We start from the raw sequence: 14,751 nt of genomic DNA on the forward strand, positions 1-14,751 counted from the left end.
TCTTGAGAACGAGCCCTGTATCAGGCTCTGTGCTGAGTGTGGAGCCTGTTAAGATTCTCTGTCTCTCTCTCTCCCCCCCCCCCGCCCCTCCCCTGCATCACGCATGTGCATGCTTCTTTTCTCTAAAAAAACCCAAAAAAACCCCAAAATGTTAGTCATGTTGTTACACACTTCTCAGTACTTCCAAAAGAGGAATTTACTATAAGAAATTGTTGTAATTTTTTCCTTAAGTTGGTGGAATGGTTCTCCTGATTGATGTTACAAGAAGAATAAACTTTTCTCTTTGGTTCATTAGTTGGGTGATCATATAATTATCATTGGTAATTATGCCAGGGCAGTAGGCATAAAGCAGGATTATCCTGGGCAAACCAGGATGTGTAATGACTTTGTTCACCAGGCACATATACTACTAATCAAAATATGGGCTCCTGGGTAGCTCAGATGGTTAAGCATCTGCCTTTGGCTCAGGTCATGTTCTCGGGATCCTGGGATCGAGCCCCGTGTCGGGCTCCCTGCTCAGCGGGGAGCCTGCTTCTCCCTCTGCCTCTGCCTCTCTCTCTCTCTGTCTCTCATGAATAAATAAATAAAATCTTAAAAAAAAAATAAATAAAGCATGGGTCAGTCTTCTAACTCCCTAGATGAAAAGAAGACAGCTAGTAAATTAATGTCATGTCTCAGTAGAACATGATGTCAAAATAAGCACTTTCAAAGAAAGTAAGGGTGGTGATAAAAGTAAGATAATTACAACTGAAATGAAGTTTATTTTTACCTCAAAGGGTAGAAATACCCTGTGGTATTAATATCTTAAAAAATATATTTCAAAAAATACATATTTCATACATCTGTATATGTGTTTGTGGGTATTGTATACATTGTAATTTTTAAAAATTTTATTTTGGAGGTTATGAATGCACATGATAAGACAATTCAAACAGTAGAAAAGGATATAGAGAAACAGTAAGTTTTCCCATTTCCTGTCTGAAAGGCAGTTGCTGTTGCAAGTTTCCTGTGCAAGTTACTTAGGTATATTTAATCTATACAAACACATATGGGGCGCCTGGGTGGCTCAGTTGATTGGGCATCTGACTCTTGATTTCGGCTCAGGTTGTGATCTCAGGGTTGTGGGATCGAGCCCCAAGTCGCGTTCAGCACAGTCTGCTTGTCCCTCTCCTACTCCTCCGCCCCCCCTTTAAAATAAATTAAAAAAAAAAAATTTTTTTTTTTTTTTTTTTTAAATTTCACTCATTCATTTGACAGAGACACAGCGAGAGAGGGAACACAAGCAGGGGGAGTGGGAGAGGGAGAAGCAGGCTTCCTGTGGAGCAGGGAGCCCGATGCAGTGCTCGATCCCAGGACCCTGGGACCGTGACCTGAGCCGAAGGCAGACGCTTAATGACTGAACCACCCAGGCGCCCCTAAAATAAATAAAATCTTAAAAAAAGAGAAACACAAACCCCCCTCCCCTACCTCCATTTTTTTTTTTTTTTTAAGATTTCATTTATTTTTTGACAGATAGTGAGAGAGGGAACACAAGCAGGGGGTGTGGGAGAGGGAGAAGCAGGCTTCCTCCGGAGCAGGTAGCCCGACGTGGGGCTGGATCCCAGGACCTTGGGATCATGACCCGAGCCAAAGGCAGATGCTTAACCATCTGAGCCACCCAGGCGCCCCCACCTCCATTTATTTATAAACACAAATGGTAATATGTTAGAGACACTGTTTCCACACCTTGCTTTTTTAACTTAGGGTATCTTGGACTTTTCCCTGTTTTTACAACAGGCCTTGGTCGTAGTATAGTGATTTATATGTGAAGAAACTCAGGCTCTGAGTTTAAAACTTGTTTTAAGGTAATGCATATTAAGTATTTATTAAGCAGATACTTAATAAAGGTTCGGTCCCATCATGTTCTCTTGCCGAAGTATGTCCTTACCATAAGGAGCTCAGAGGAGGATAATCACAACACAACTTCAAGAAAAATAACAGGACAAGTAATTATAAATGCCCAAATAAATATGTGATACAATCACAAACTGCCCTGGCAGATCAGACATGGGAGAAATGAAAGTGTAGTCAGGGAAAATTTTATAGACACTAGGGAGATGGGGGAAGGATTTAAACAGAAGGCCAAAAGAGGAGGGCTGTATTAACATTTTGAGGAATTGCAAAACTGTTTTTCATAGTGGGTACACTATTTTACATTTCCATCTAGCCAACACTTACTCTCTGTGTTTTATTATAGCCAGCTAGTGGGTGCAAAGTGGTATCTCATTGTAGCTTTTATTTGCATTTTTCTAATAGTTAATGATGTTAAGCCCTTTTTTTTTTAATGTGCTTATTAGCCATTATGTGTCTTGGGAGAAAAGTCTATATCCTTTGCCCATTTGAAAATTTGCTTTGTCTCTTTATGACTGAGATTTAAGAGTTCTTTATATTCCATATAAAAGTCCCTTATCAGATACATGATTTGCAAATATTTTCTCCCATTCTGTGGGTTGTCTTTTCATTTTCTTGATGGTATTGTTTGCAGCCCAAAGTTTGTGATTTTTTTTTTTTTAAAGATTTTTATTTATTTATTTGTCAGAGAAAGACACAGTGGGAGAGGGAACACAAGCAGGGGGAGTGGGAGAGGGAGAAGCAGGCTCCCCGCTGAGCAGGGAGCCTGATGCGGGGCTTGATCCCAGGACCCTGGGATCATGACCTGAGCCGTAGGCAGACACTTAACGACTGAGCCACCCAACCACCCCCCAAAGTTTGTGATTTTTGATGAAGTCCAATTTATACATTTTTTCTTTTGCATGTGCTTTTGGAGTTGTAACTGAGAAACCATTATCTAATCCGAAGTCACAAATATTTGCTCCTATGTTTTCTTCTAAGAGTTTTATAGTTTTAGTTCTTACATTTAAGTCCGTGCCCCGAATTAATTTTTGTGTATGGTGTGAGGAAGGGATCCAGCTTCATTCTTCAGCATATGGCTGTCGCATTATCCCAGCACCATTTCGTAAAAAGACTATTTCCCCATTGAGTTGTCTTGGCAGTCTTGTCAAAAATCAGTTTACCCTAAATACGAGGGTTTATTTCTGGACTCGCAGTTCTGTCTCGCTGATCTATATGTCTAGCCTTAGGCCAGTACCACACTGCCTTAATGTCTATAGCTTTGTAGTAAGTTTTGAAATTGAGAGATGTGAGTCTTCAACCTTATTCTTTTTTGAAATTATTTTGGGAATTCTGGGTCCCTTCCATTTTCATATGAATTTCAGCATCTGCTCATCAATTTCTGTACAAGAAAAAAAAACAGCTGGAATTTTTATAGGGATTGCATTGAATCTGTAGAACAAATTTGGGAAATATTTCTATCTTAATGCTAGATTTCTGTTTGTCAACATAAGATGTCATTTCAATTTATTTAGGTCTTGTTTAATTTCTTTCAATGATGTTTTGTAGTTTCCAGTATATATATTTTGTACTTTTTATTAAGTTTATTCTTTTTGATGGTATTATAAATGGAATTAAAATTTTTTTTGCCATTATTCATTGGTAGACTATATAGAAATACAATCAACTTTTGTATATTGAGTTTTGTACCCTACAACCGTGCTCAGCTTATTTATTAGTCTAATAGCCTTTAGTGGATTCCTTAGGATTCTCCATACAAGATCATGTTATCTATAAATAGATAGTTTTACTTCTTTTTCTTGCCTAATTGCACTGGCTAGAATTTCTAGTACAGTATTGAATAGAAATAGTGATGGTGGATGTGTTTGTCTTGTTCTTGATCTTGAGCAAAAGCACTCAGTCTTTCATCATTAAGTATGGTGTTACGTGTGGGTTTTTCACTAGTGTCTTTTTAAGAGCCAAACTTTTAAATTTTTATGAAGTCCAGTTTGTTGGTTTTTCTTGTATAATTCATGCTTTTTGTGTCCTGGGAATTCTTTGCCTACCCCAAGATTATGAAGATTTTCTCCTATGCTTTCTTCTTGAAGTTTTATAGTTTTAACTATTAAATTTCAGTCTGTCATACATTTGTGTTCATAATTCAGCTTTTAAGATTAAATGCATATAGGAAAGTTGGCAGGGAAAAGGAGGCATTTGTCACTAATTGTTTTTTGAAAATGAGTAAATTGGTGAGAATAACTACATGTAAACCAATAGCTCTGCTTTGTACAGTTTTTGCATTTGATAGTCTGCCAGTGCTTCTCAAAACACCCTGGTGATATTTTTGGGGGACCACTTCCCCATGACTAACATAGATGTTATTTGTTCATCTAACATCCTTTAGGGTACCAACACCCCTCATTTTATAATAGCCCTTTTCATTCCATCAAGAGTCTCCCCTGACCCCACAGGAGTGGTATAGGACTCAAGCCCAGCCCACCAGAGCTCTGCTTTCTTCTAAGAACAATGGTCATTTCAGAGCAGGGTGTTTGGCCTAATCTGAACTGATTGGAGCTATGGCAAAAGTATTGGGGAGGGCTCTTTCAAAGGTTGTCCTTTTTTCTGAGGTAGCTGTGAGTTGGATGTGGGTCTTGAACTTCTGATGTCTGTCTTTTCCAAGCCATCATGTGTGGAGAGCCTGTCTCAAAATGAAGTCAACCCATAGTTGAGGTGATGAGCCCTTAATGACACTACCCTTTCGGCCCTCCCTTTGTGGGTTTTTTTTTTAGATGAGAGCGAGAGAGCGTGTGTGCACGTGCGTGCAGAGGGGCAGAGGGAGAAGCAGACTCCCTGCTGAGCAGGGAGCCCGATGCAGGGCTTGATCCTGGACTTCGGGACCATGACCTGAGCCAAGGGCAGATGCCCAACCAACTGAGCCACCAGGTGCCATCTCTCTCGGTGTTTTAAATTATGTGGGCCAATAAATTCTTTAGGCTCGGGCTCATTTAAGTTAGGTATCTTTCCTTGTAACTGAATAGGTTACAAGCAAACTAACTAATAAGCTATTAATCTTTTCAAATTAAGGTGTGTACGTAGGAATTTAAAATAAGTTAGGATCTATTTCATTAATGGATAGTAAAGGAATAATAATAACTTTTATGTGTGTGCTGTAGGAGGAGGCAGCACCTTGTGGCCTTTACAAAAGCTAGGAGATTCTGTTAAATACCTAGGATCGTGATACTGCTTTCATGGAATACTGAATTTAAATCCTATGGTTAAATGAGAATTACTGAGAAGTATATCTTTAAATGTCTGCTTTTAATGAATATATGGATTAATTACTCATTTGACCAGCTTCTTGATGATATTTTATGGGAGTTAAATGTACGATAGAGGCTTCACATTTATGAAAGCAGATTGTTCTCTGAACAGGTTAGGATTTTCAGGTATAATTTTTTATTATTTTAAGTAATTATTTTGTGAGACTCTAGTTTTCAAATTAAAATGAGGAATATATTTTCAACTTACAGATGCACAGAGCAGTTATTTCGGGTATGTATCTAATATAGAAATACAGAGTTCACTGTGTAGTGGTGAAATTAAAGCATGCTTAAAGCAATCTTTGGGTTTTAAAAGGTAGGTCTCTATGGGCGCCTGGGTGGCTCAGTTGGTTAAGCGACTGCCTTCGGCTCAGGTCATGATCCTGGAGTCCCGGGATCGAGTCCCGCATCGGGCTCCCTGCTCGGCAGGGAGTCTGCTTCTCCCTCTGACCCTCCCCCCTCTCATGCTCTCTGTCTCTCATTCTCTCTCTCTCAAATAAATAAATAAAATCTTTAAAAAAAAAAAAAAAAGGTAGGTCTCTAAAATGTCCTTTATTAAGGGGTACACATTTGCAATCTTCAGGAGGCACTTCCACCATTCTTGCAAGTCTGTGTTTTTAAATTTTATTAAATCAGTACATACCTTAATAATACGATATTAATGTTTGTATTATTTGATTTCAGTATAATGCTTTTGTTAGCTATGTGGATTCTTAACACATTAATTTTGACCTTTAAAATGAAAAGATTAAGTTGATTATTGGAAAGCCAAAATGTAGCTTTAGATTTTTGTGATAGCTGTTATTAATACTCCAATAGTCATTATTTCTATGAAAATTTTAGCACTTACTGCTTTAAAAATAATTGTTTGGTTTAAATAGTGCTGTAGGGTTCAAAGCCATTTTATATAGTACTTCCTTTACTTTCTCACGGTTTAGTTCAGTGAGGTGGTATGTAGGATATCATTGGCCACGCTTGCTAGATAAGAAACTGAGGGTTGAATTGGAATTTTTGTATGCTGTTCTTATTTTCAAGTTCCCTGTGTGTTTAGTTGTATCTTACTATGAAGTGTACTTTTAAAGGTTTTGAAAGCACTGTAACCCTTTCTTAAAACAGATTTCAGGGAAATGAAGCATTTAAAAAACATCAAAACCTTCTTCCCCCATCTGGAGTAAGGTTTGAAAGTCATTGCTTTGTAGTAGACATTATTTTTCTAGTTTGTCAAGGCCCAATAACTGTTAGGACAGTGCTAAGAGTTCCTACTAAATTTGTATCAGATTCCGACTTTGCCTTCTCCCTTTCTCCTTCCATTAATGCCCACTAAGGCCACTCTGCACCTCACATATATCCAAACCCTCCCCTGAAATGCATCGCTCTCTTCTTCATACTGTTGCAAGGGGAGCTCCTTGGGCTTTGTCCCTGTGCTTTGACAGATTAACAGGGAAAGGCTTTAGAAAGGAGAGAGGGGAGTTCAGAGGTAAGAGGAGAATTAAGCTGAGAATCAGAAAATTAATGTCATGATTGGCAAGAGAGTTTCAGGAAGGCAGGATTGATCAGTTCTTGACCAAAAAGCTAATGAAGAAAGTTGGAAATGCTGTTTGATTTTGAGATTGGATGGTCATTGTTACTTATAAGAGAACAGTTGACTGGAATATTGAGATAAAGCAGGATTGAATCTCAGGTGGAAGGGTGTGTGTAGGTGGAAGCAGGAAGTTGCCACTAAAGGGCAGGAGAAAGCTAGACCCGGAGCTGGAAGGGGTGGGGGGTAAGAGGTATTTAGGAGTATACTTTGGAATAGGCTTTATTTAGTTATGTTTCTCTTTTTGCATGGGAAAGTTTGAACTTTTTGTAACTAAGTGTTAGATTCAGTGATAAAGTAAGAGGAATTTGATAGACCACATGTTTTCTTGGAAAGATGCACATATACTTCTGAAATGAAGGGGGAAAAGAAGAAATGGAATTGAAGATAGAAATTTTCATGTGGGAGAATTGAAGTTTGAGGGAACAAGGGATACCAAGATAAGTGAGAAGTCCTTGTAAAATAACACATTTAGTGCTTTAGGATGTTCTTTCCAAAACCTTTTTGGTTGCCTATCAAACTGGAGATGTGTACCAAACCCACCCAGGGTTCTGGGCAAAAGCTGTTACTACAGTACTAAATATGAAATTTCAGCTCACAGGGGGCTGATACAAAGCTGCTAATTTTATTTTGTCTTGCAAGGACATTGAAAACAAAATCACCATTACTGTCCTCAACATTTCACAAAACAAAGGATAATTTTATCACAAAATAGGAACAATTTGATATCAGAATGGACAGAAAGAACTTTGTATTAAATAAATTAAAATTTATGGAAAACAAATACTTTATTCGTTACCTTTTGGTGAAAACTTTGTCTTGAAAATGTGTGTAAGAATCACTGACCTACATCACTAAGGCTGTTCATTTTGGGGAATTTGTTCTAAATACTTGTCCTCTTTTTTTCCCCACTTCACCTCACAAGTGAAAGAAAGGGAGCTGTTCTTATGGTGGAAAGCCAGCATGTTTGCGTGCATGTGCGAGAGGGAAGGAAAGAGAGAATTGCCCCTATGTTTATATTGGCCCATTTCTAAGCCACCTGCACTTGAGTTTGCAGATACCTACTCCACTGCCCTTTTATCCATCTTCTAACAATCTGCTTTGTGTTTTAATCATTTGTTGTTGACCCTCCTCTTAGCTGGGAGTTTATGAGAATAGACAGTAGACATTTTTGTGACTCTTGTAAGAACTTTCTACATAGCATAATACTGAACAACTATGGTCTAAGTGGATACTTTTTAATTGGTTTATTGTATTATCATAAAACACATTAAAATTTATCTTATACTCTCAGTTCCATGTCTAGCAGCCCCAAAGCCACTGAAATTTTCCTTTACTTCCCTTTGGAGAGGGACTTCTCCAGAACCACATCCTGTATGTACACTTTGCACTTTAAAGCAAATGTGTAAGGGTCTCTCGAAGTGAAGGATGGCTCTGATTAACATGGTTATTGCTGGAGGACAAAGGCATTTTGCTCTACCAGACTGGAACTCGGAGGCTCACTGCTTTGTCAGCCTGCCTGCTCTAGCAGCTGTCTGCTCCTTGGCTGCTGAGTGCCTTCACCTTGGCTGAGTACAGACGAGCGTTCTGTCCTCGGATCAGGTTTCTGCGGGGTGGGGACTGGGGTCGGGACCGGCGCTGCCGCTGCCCCTCCTCCACTGCTGTCGGCGGCACCTCACTAACTTCGTTGTTGTGCGGAACAGCTCTCCACTGCTCTGATTTTGTGTCATCGTTTTAGCACTGTCTTAGTTGGTGTGCCTCCTCGTGGCTTTGTGTGGTGCTCACTGTTAATGTGAAGTGCACATTAACAAAACACTAAAATGGCTAAATATTGACAATGCTTTTGGTTAACTAAATTCTGGTAGAGGTATAATTAGTGGTTAAAAATCCACTGGATTTTAGTGGCTAGCCTGAGTTTATGTTGGAATTCATTTTACCTCCTGCTTATGTGGCGTTGAATGTGCCTGTTTGTGAGTCTTTATAAACTGTGAGCCCGGGTTCTTAAAAGAAGCACAACCCAACCAAGCTGCCAGATAAGCCGATGAGATGTGTTTCCTTCCAAAATCCTTCATTTTTATATGCTGTAAGGCGTAAATCCCATTTAAATAAAGCGAGAAAGCCATCTAAATGGTGTTTTTAAAAGAATATTAAACTGGTATTTTTTAACTTCTTGAAAGAAACCTAAACGGTTTCTAAAGTAGCATGTACACTGTATTTTTTAACTACTGCATATAGCAACAAACAAATATCAGTTAAGCATATAACTAATGGTAAATATTTCCTGAACTAAAATCAGGGTACATGGTTTGATAGTTTTTGGAAATGTTAATACCATATTGAACATGCAAGATCATACACATAAACTCAGATTTTGTTGATTTAGCAAATGATGACTTGACTTAGGTAACTAAGTGCTACATGGTAGTGTTTGGGATATCTGGTTAACAATACTGCCGGGAGACTGGGCAGGCCAGGCAGAGACCCTTCGGGTTTCTTTCTGCTCAGTGAGAATTGGATGTAGGCATCGTATATTTGTGTATGTATTGATGTATTCAGAGGATTTTTGGTTTATTGATAACTCCTAAGGATTGTCACAGTGAAGTACTTAGGATTTCCCCCTAGATAATTTTGTTCTGTCACTGCTCTAATCCAGGTTGTTAGATTTCTATAGTCCCCTAATTAGGCTATCTGCTTCATTCATTGAAGATTGAGTTTGTAGCTTTCTGTTTCTGAATAGGTTGATGTTTTCAGTATTTAGAGTTTTCTACTTCTTAAAACAGTGACTGTTTTTTCACTTCACTACTGTAGGTGCAAAGCTGTTAAAATCTAAATTGGTAGGCATTTAAGGTCCTCTGATTTATTCTCATTTAGTCTTTCCAACTACATTCCTGCAGAAGACACATGTCTGTATCAAGAAAGTTGTATATTTTCTTTTTTTTTTTTTTTTAACCTTTTTCCCTACCTTTTTTGGGAGATTATAACTTTACCCTTCATTATATTTTTGAAAGTTTTTTTGTTCATTGTGTGTATGTGTTTAATTGAAGTGTTATTGACACAGTGTTATGTCAACTGCAAATGTAGAACATAGTGATTCCACAATTCTGTATATTATGCAGTGCTCACCACAGTAAGTGTAGTTACCATTTGTCACCATACAAAGATAATAAAATACTATTGAATATATTCTTTTTGCTCCACTTTTTAGCCCTGTGACTGACTTGTTTTATAACTGGAAGTTTGTACCTTTTAATTCCTTTTGCCTATTTTGCCCATCCTCTCCCCCCTTCCTCTCTGGCAACTACCAGTTGTTTTGATTTGTTTGTTTGTTTTCCTGTATCTAGGAGTCTGTTTCTGTTGTTTGTTCGTTCACTCATTTGCTTTGTTTTTAAAGATTTCACGTATAAGTAAAATCACACAGTAGTTGTCTTTCTCAGTCTGACTTATTTCACTTAGTGTAATACCCTCTAAGTCCATGCATGTTGCCGCAGATGCAAGGGTTCATTCTTTTTTGTGGCTGAGTAATATTTCATTGTATGTGTATACCACATTTTCTTTATCCATTCATCTGTCAGTGAACACTGAAGTGTTTTGTATTGTAAATAATGCTACAGTAAACATTGGGGTGCATAGGTCTTTTCAAATTAATGTTTTCTTTTTCTTTGGTAAATACCCAGCAGTGGATTTACTGGATCGTTTGGTATTTCTATTTTTAATTTTTGAGGAACCTCCATACTGTTTCCCACAGTGGCTGCATCAGTTTGCATTCCCACTCACAGTGCAGGAGGGTTCCCTTTTCTCTACATCCTTCCAACACTTGTTATTCTTGTCTTTTTATAATAGCCATTGTGACAAATGCAACGTGATATCTCATTATGGTTTTGATTTGCATTTCCCTGATGATGAGTGATGTTGAGCATCTTTACATGTGTCTTAGCCATTCTTCTTTGGAGAAATGTCTTTTCAGGTCCTCTGCCCATTTTTAAATCAAAGTATTACCCTTTTTTGGTGCTGAATTGTATGAATTCTTAAGTATTTTGGATATTAACCCCTGTGGATAATCATTTGCAAATGTCTTCTCATTCTGTAGGTTGCCTTTTCATTTTTTGATAGTTCCTTTCCTGTGTAGAAGCTTTGTATTTTGGTGTAGTCTCAGTGCTTTATTTTTGCTTTTGTTTCCTTTGCCTGAGGAGAGCTATTCGGAAAAATATTGCTAAGGCCCACGTCCAAGAGATTACGGCCTATGTTTTATTTTTAGGAGTTTTATGGTTTCTGATCTTACATTTAAGTCTTTAATCCATTTTATTTTTGTGTATGGTGTAAGGAAGTGGTCCAGTTTTCCCAACACCACTTGTTGCAGAGACTGTCCTTTCCCCATTGTATAGTCTTGCTTCCTTTGTTGTAGAGTAATTCACCATATAATTGTGGGCTTATTTCTGGTTCTCTATTCTGTTCCATTGATCTATGTCTATTTTTGTCCCTGTACCATATTGTTTTTATTACTACAGCTTTGAAGTATAGTTTGAAATCTGGGACTGTGAAACCTCAGCTTTGTTCTTTCTCAGAATTGCTTTGGCTGTTCACGGTCTTTTGTGGTTCCATTTGAATTTTAGGATTGTTTGTTCTAGTTCTGTGAAAAATATTCTTGGTATTTTGGTAGGGATTACATTGAATCTGTAGATTGCTGTGGGTAGTATGGGCATTTTAACAATATTCCTCCAATCCAGGGGCATGGTTTGTTTTTCTGTTTGTATCATCCTCAATTTGTTTCATTAGTGTCTTTCAGAGTATAGGCTTTTCACCTCCTTGATTAAATTTATTCCTAGATATTTTATTATTTTTGGTGCAATTGTAAATGGGATTGTTTTCTTAAGTTCTTTTTCTGCTGCTTCATTATTAGTGTATAGAAATGCAGCAGATTTCTGTATCCTGCAACTTTACTAAATTCATTTATTCTGATAGTTTTTTGGTGGAGTCCTTAGGGTTTTTTGTATATAGGATCACGTCATCTCCAAGTAGTCAACAGTTTTACTTTCTTATCAGTTGGATGCCTTTTATTTCTTTTTCTTGTCTCACTTCTGTGGCTAGGACTTTCAGTACTATCTTGAATAAAAATGGCGAGAGTGGACATCCTCCTCTTGTTCTGATCTTAGAGGGGAAGCTTTCAGTTTTTCACCATTGAGTAACGTTAGCTGTGGGTTTGTTACATGTGGCCTTTATTATGTTGAAGTATGTTTGTCTGCTTTCATTTTTAGTTTCTAAAAGCTCCTCTTTTCTCCCCGTCCCCATTTTATTGAAATATAATTATAACATTGTATTAGTTTAGGGTGTAGAACATAGTGATTTGATATATGTATTACATAATGACTTTACCACAGTAAATTTAGTTAACATCCATCACCTCACATTGTTTCAGTTTTTTTTCTTATGATGAGAACTTCTAAGATCTACTCTGGTAGCAGCTTTCAAATATATGGTACAGTTTTGTTAACTATAGTCACCATGCTATATATTATGTCCCCAGAACTTATTTATCTTGTAGCTGGAAGTTTGTACCTTTTGACTACCTTCATCCGTTACCACCATGCCACCCCTACCCTCCTTTTTCTTTTCTGAATACTTTTTTGTTTTAGCCATATCCTTGTTTCATCAGTGCAGTATCTTCTGTCTCTCTGGATATTAGTAATTCCATTTATTTTGAAATTTTCTTTGTAATTTCTGTTTTCTCTAATTGTCTTCTAGTTTGTTTTGATCTTTGTTTGCCATTTTAGAGAAGAACCATGTTCCTTGGTTATCTGTTAACTTGGTTAGGGAGCCCTTAATTTTATTGAGGTCTGTCCTCTAGGCCATTCACATCCCCCAAAGGAGAGTGTCTGGAGGGTGAAGGCCAAGCTTTGTTCTGGGAGCTGAGAAAGAAAACTGGGGATCTTATTGTTGGCCATACATAAGCTCATTGTCAGTACAGCACCTCTGCCCTCATCCATATTAATGTCCCCTGGTTCAGAGACCCTCAGTTTTAAACCTCTCCAGAAAATAAACCCCAGTCTGGCAGGATTTCTATTGCTGTGTAACAAACTACCAAAACTTTAGCAGTTCAAAACAATACACATATTTTAGTATGTACAGTTCACATGGGTCAGGAGTCAGGGCACAGCTTAGACCTCTGTTCAGGGTATTTTAGGCTAGTCGAGGAACCAGCTAGCCTGTGTGTTCATCTATCGCTCAGGGTTTGCTTCCAGGCTTATGTAGTTGTGACATAGAGTTTACTTCCTTGCAGCTGTAGGACTGAAGTCAGTTGCTCCTAGAGGCCACAGCAGTTCTCTAGCCCTCTCTGCGGGCAATTGACATCATAGCAGCTTGCTCCTTCAAGACTAGTAAGACAGTCTCTCTCTTGTCAGCTAAGACCGAATCTTATATAACGTTAAGAATTTATAGAAAACATAACCTGATCCAAGGAGCTGTGTCCTATCAACTTTGCCTTATTCTCTTGGGGAGAAGCAAGTCAGAACTTCTGCTCATGCTCATGTGGAGGAGATCAGAGTGTATTGGGGGGAGGACATCATGCTGCTCATCTTAAAATTTCACCTGTCACACAGGGTCTTGGAATTGGACCACTTAGACACACTTCTAACCAGTCCTTATTTTAGAACATTCCCCTGCCTCATTCTCAACCTCCTTGGGCACCACAGATTCCTTAGTCTTTAGGAAGGGTTAGGTAGTCTACCTGGGCTTGATTTGGCTTTCTTCACAGCCAGTTTAGGATTCAACTTCTTGGATATGTTGAGTCCTTTACTACTTGCCCATTTTCCTCCTAGCTTCCAAACTTCTGTTAATATTATCTCCTTTCCTTTTCTTCCCATCTTCGTAGGTTTATGCTTTTAAAAAAATATCTTTACTGTCATGTTATCGGAGTTTGGGGAAGGAGTAAAAAGGTGGTACATGTATTCAATCTGTCATCTTTATGTATGTGTTCTGAGATAGTTGTCTTCCCCCTCTGGTCCAGTACTTAAATTAGGGTTATTTTTTTTTTTTTCCTTTTAAGAAGGAAAGAAATAAGATTAAAATTTCCCCTCTTTTCTTCATTTTTCATGTCCTTCTCTTCTTTAACCTTATTTTCCAATCCTGCATGTGGGCTGTTAGCCACATTTTGTACCTCTCAGCCAAGCTCCTCACCCTCGGCTTGGAACAGGTGCCGCCGCCTCTCTTTCAGTCGGAGCTTTTCTTGCCTTTTGGCCTTTTCCATAAAACTTAGCCTGAATAGGCCTATACCTTAGCAGTTAGTTCTGCGAGTCTTTTTCATATAAAATTGGAAATTACTAGCTGACATTTTTGTTAGGACTCTTTTCTGTTGGGGTGTTACGCTTTGCACTCCTTTGTTACTAAATATTAAATGATGAGAATCCTTTTAGGAAGCACCTGATATTAACATGAGGTAGCATATGCACTGCGTCTGTGTTAATTGACAAGCCAGGATGGTAGCTGGTCAGTGGCCACTGGTGAAGGTCATGTGTGTCTGTCTGCTTACCAGTGCTAGGAGTAAACTTTAATAAGTTAGACTTGGGCGGCCTGTGAAATGTCACATGTGGGTGCTCCAACTTGGCCTCTTTAGCAGCTGCTGCAGCACCTAGTTTTGTTAAAGCAGTTGCTCCGCTCCTCAGCTAGAAGAGTATGTGTAGACAGCAGGACAGAGATTTGGTGATGAGATTGAGCAGCGAACAAGAGGCCAGAGCAGATTCTCCCCTCCGAACGCAGCCCTGTATTTGACCTACAGGGCACAGCCTCCCTCATTCACACTCTCAGCCCTTTGCAAATATAAACAGCCTTCGCCTTTCTCTTCTGGCCAGCTGGGGCCAAGAAAGAAGCCAATGACTCTCCAAGTGCAGTAAATAGCTCTCCTCACCTCCTGACCCTGTGATTTCCTGGTGGTTCTGAGCTGTAGATCCTGCAATGGAGAGGGAGGGAACAAAGAGGTTGCAGAGGCCTCAG

The 14,751-nt window shown here is 38.6% G+C and overlaps 1 protein-coding gene across 4 annotated transcripts in view; it reads left to right on the forward strand.

Moving 5' to 3' along the window:
* The window catches only part of UBE2E1 (ubiquitin conjugating enzyme E2 E1), an 85,673-nt gene that overhangs the window by 45,653 nt on the left and 25,269 nt on the right, over positions 1-14,751 (forward strand). The window lies entirely within an intron of this gene.

This window comes from Halichoerus grypus, chromosome 1 (genome assembly GCF_964656455.1).
Source record: "Halichoerus grypus chromosome 1, mHalGry1.hap1.1, whole genome shotgun sequence".
NCBI classification, from domain to species: Eukaryota; Metazoa; Chordata; class Mammalia; order Carnivora; family Phocidae; genus Halichoerus; species Halichoerus grypus.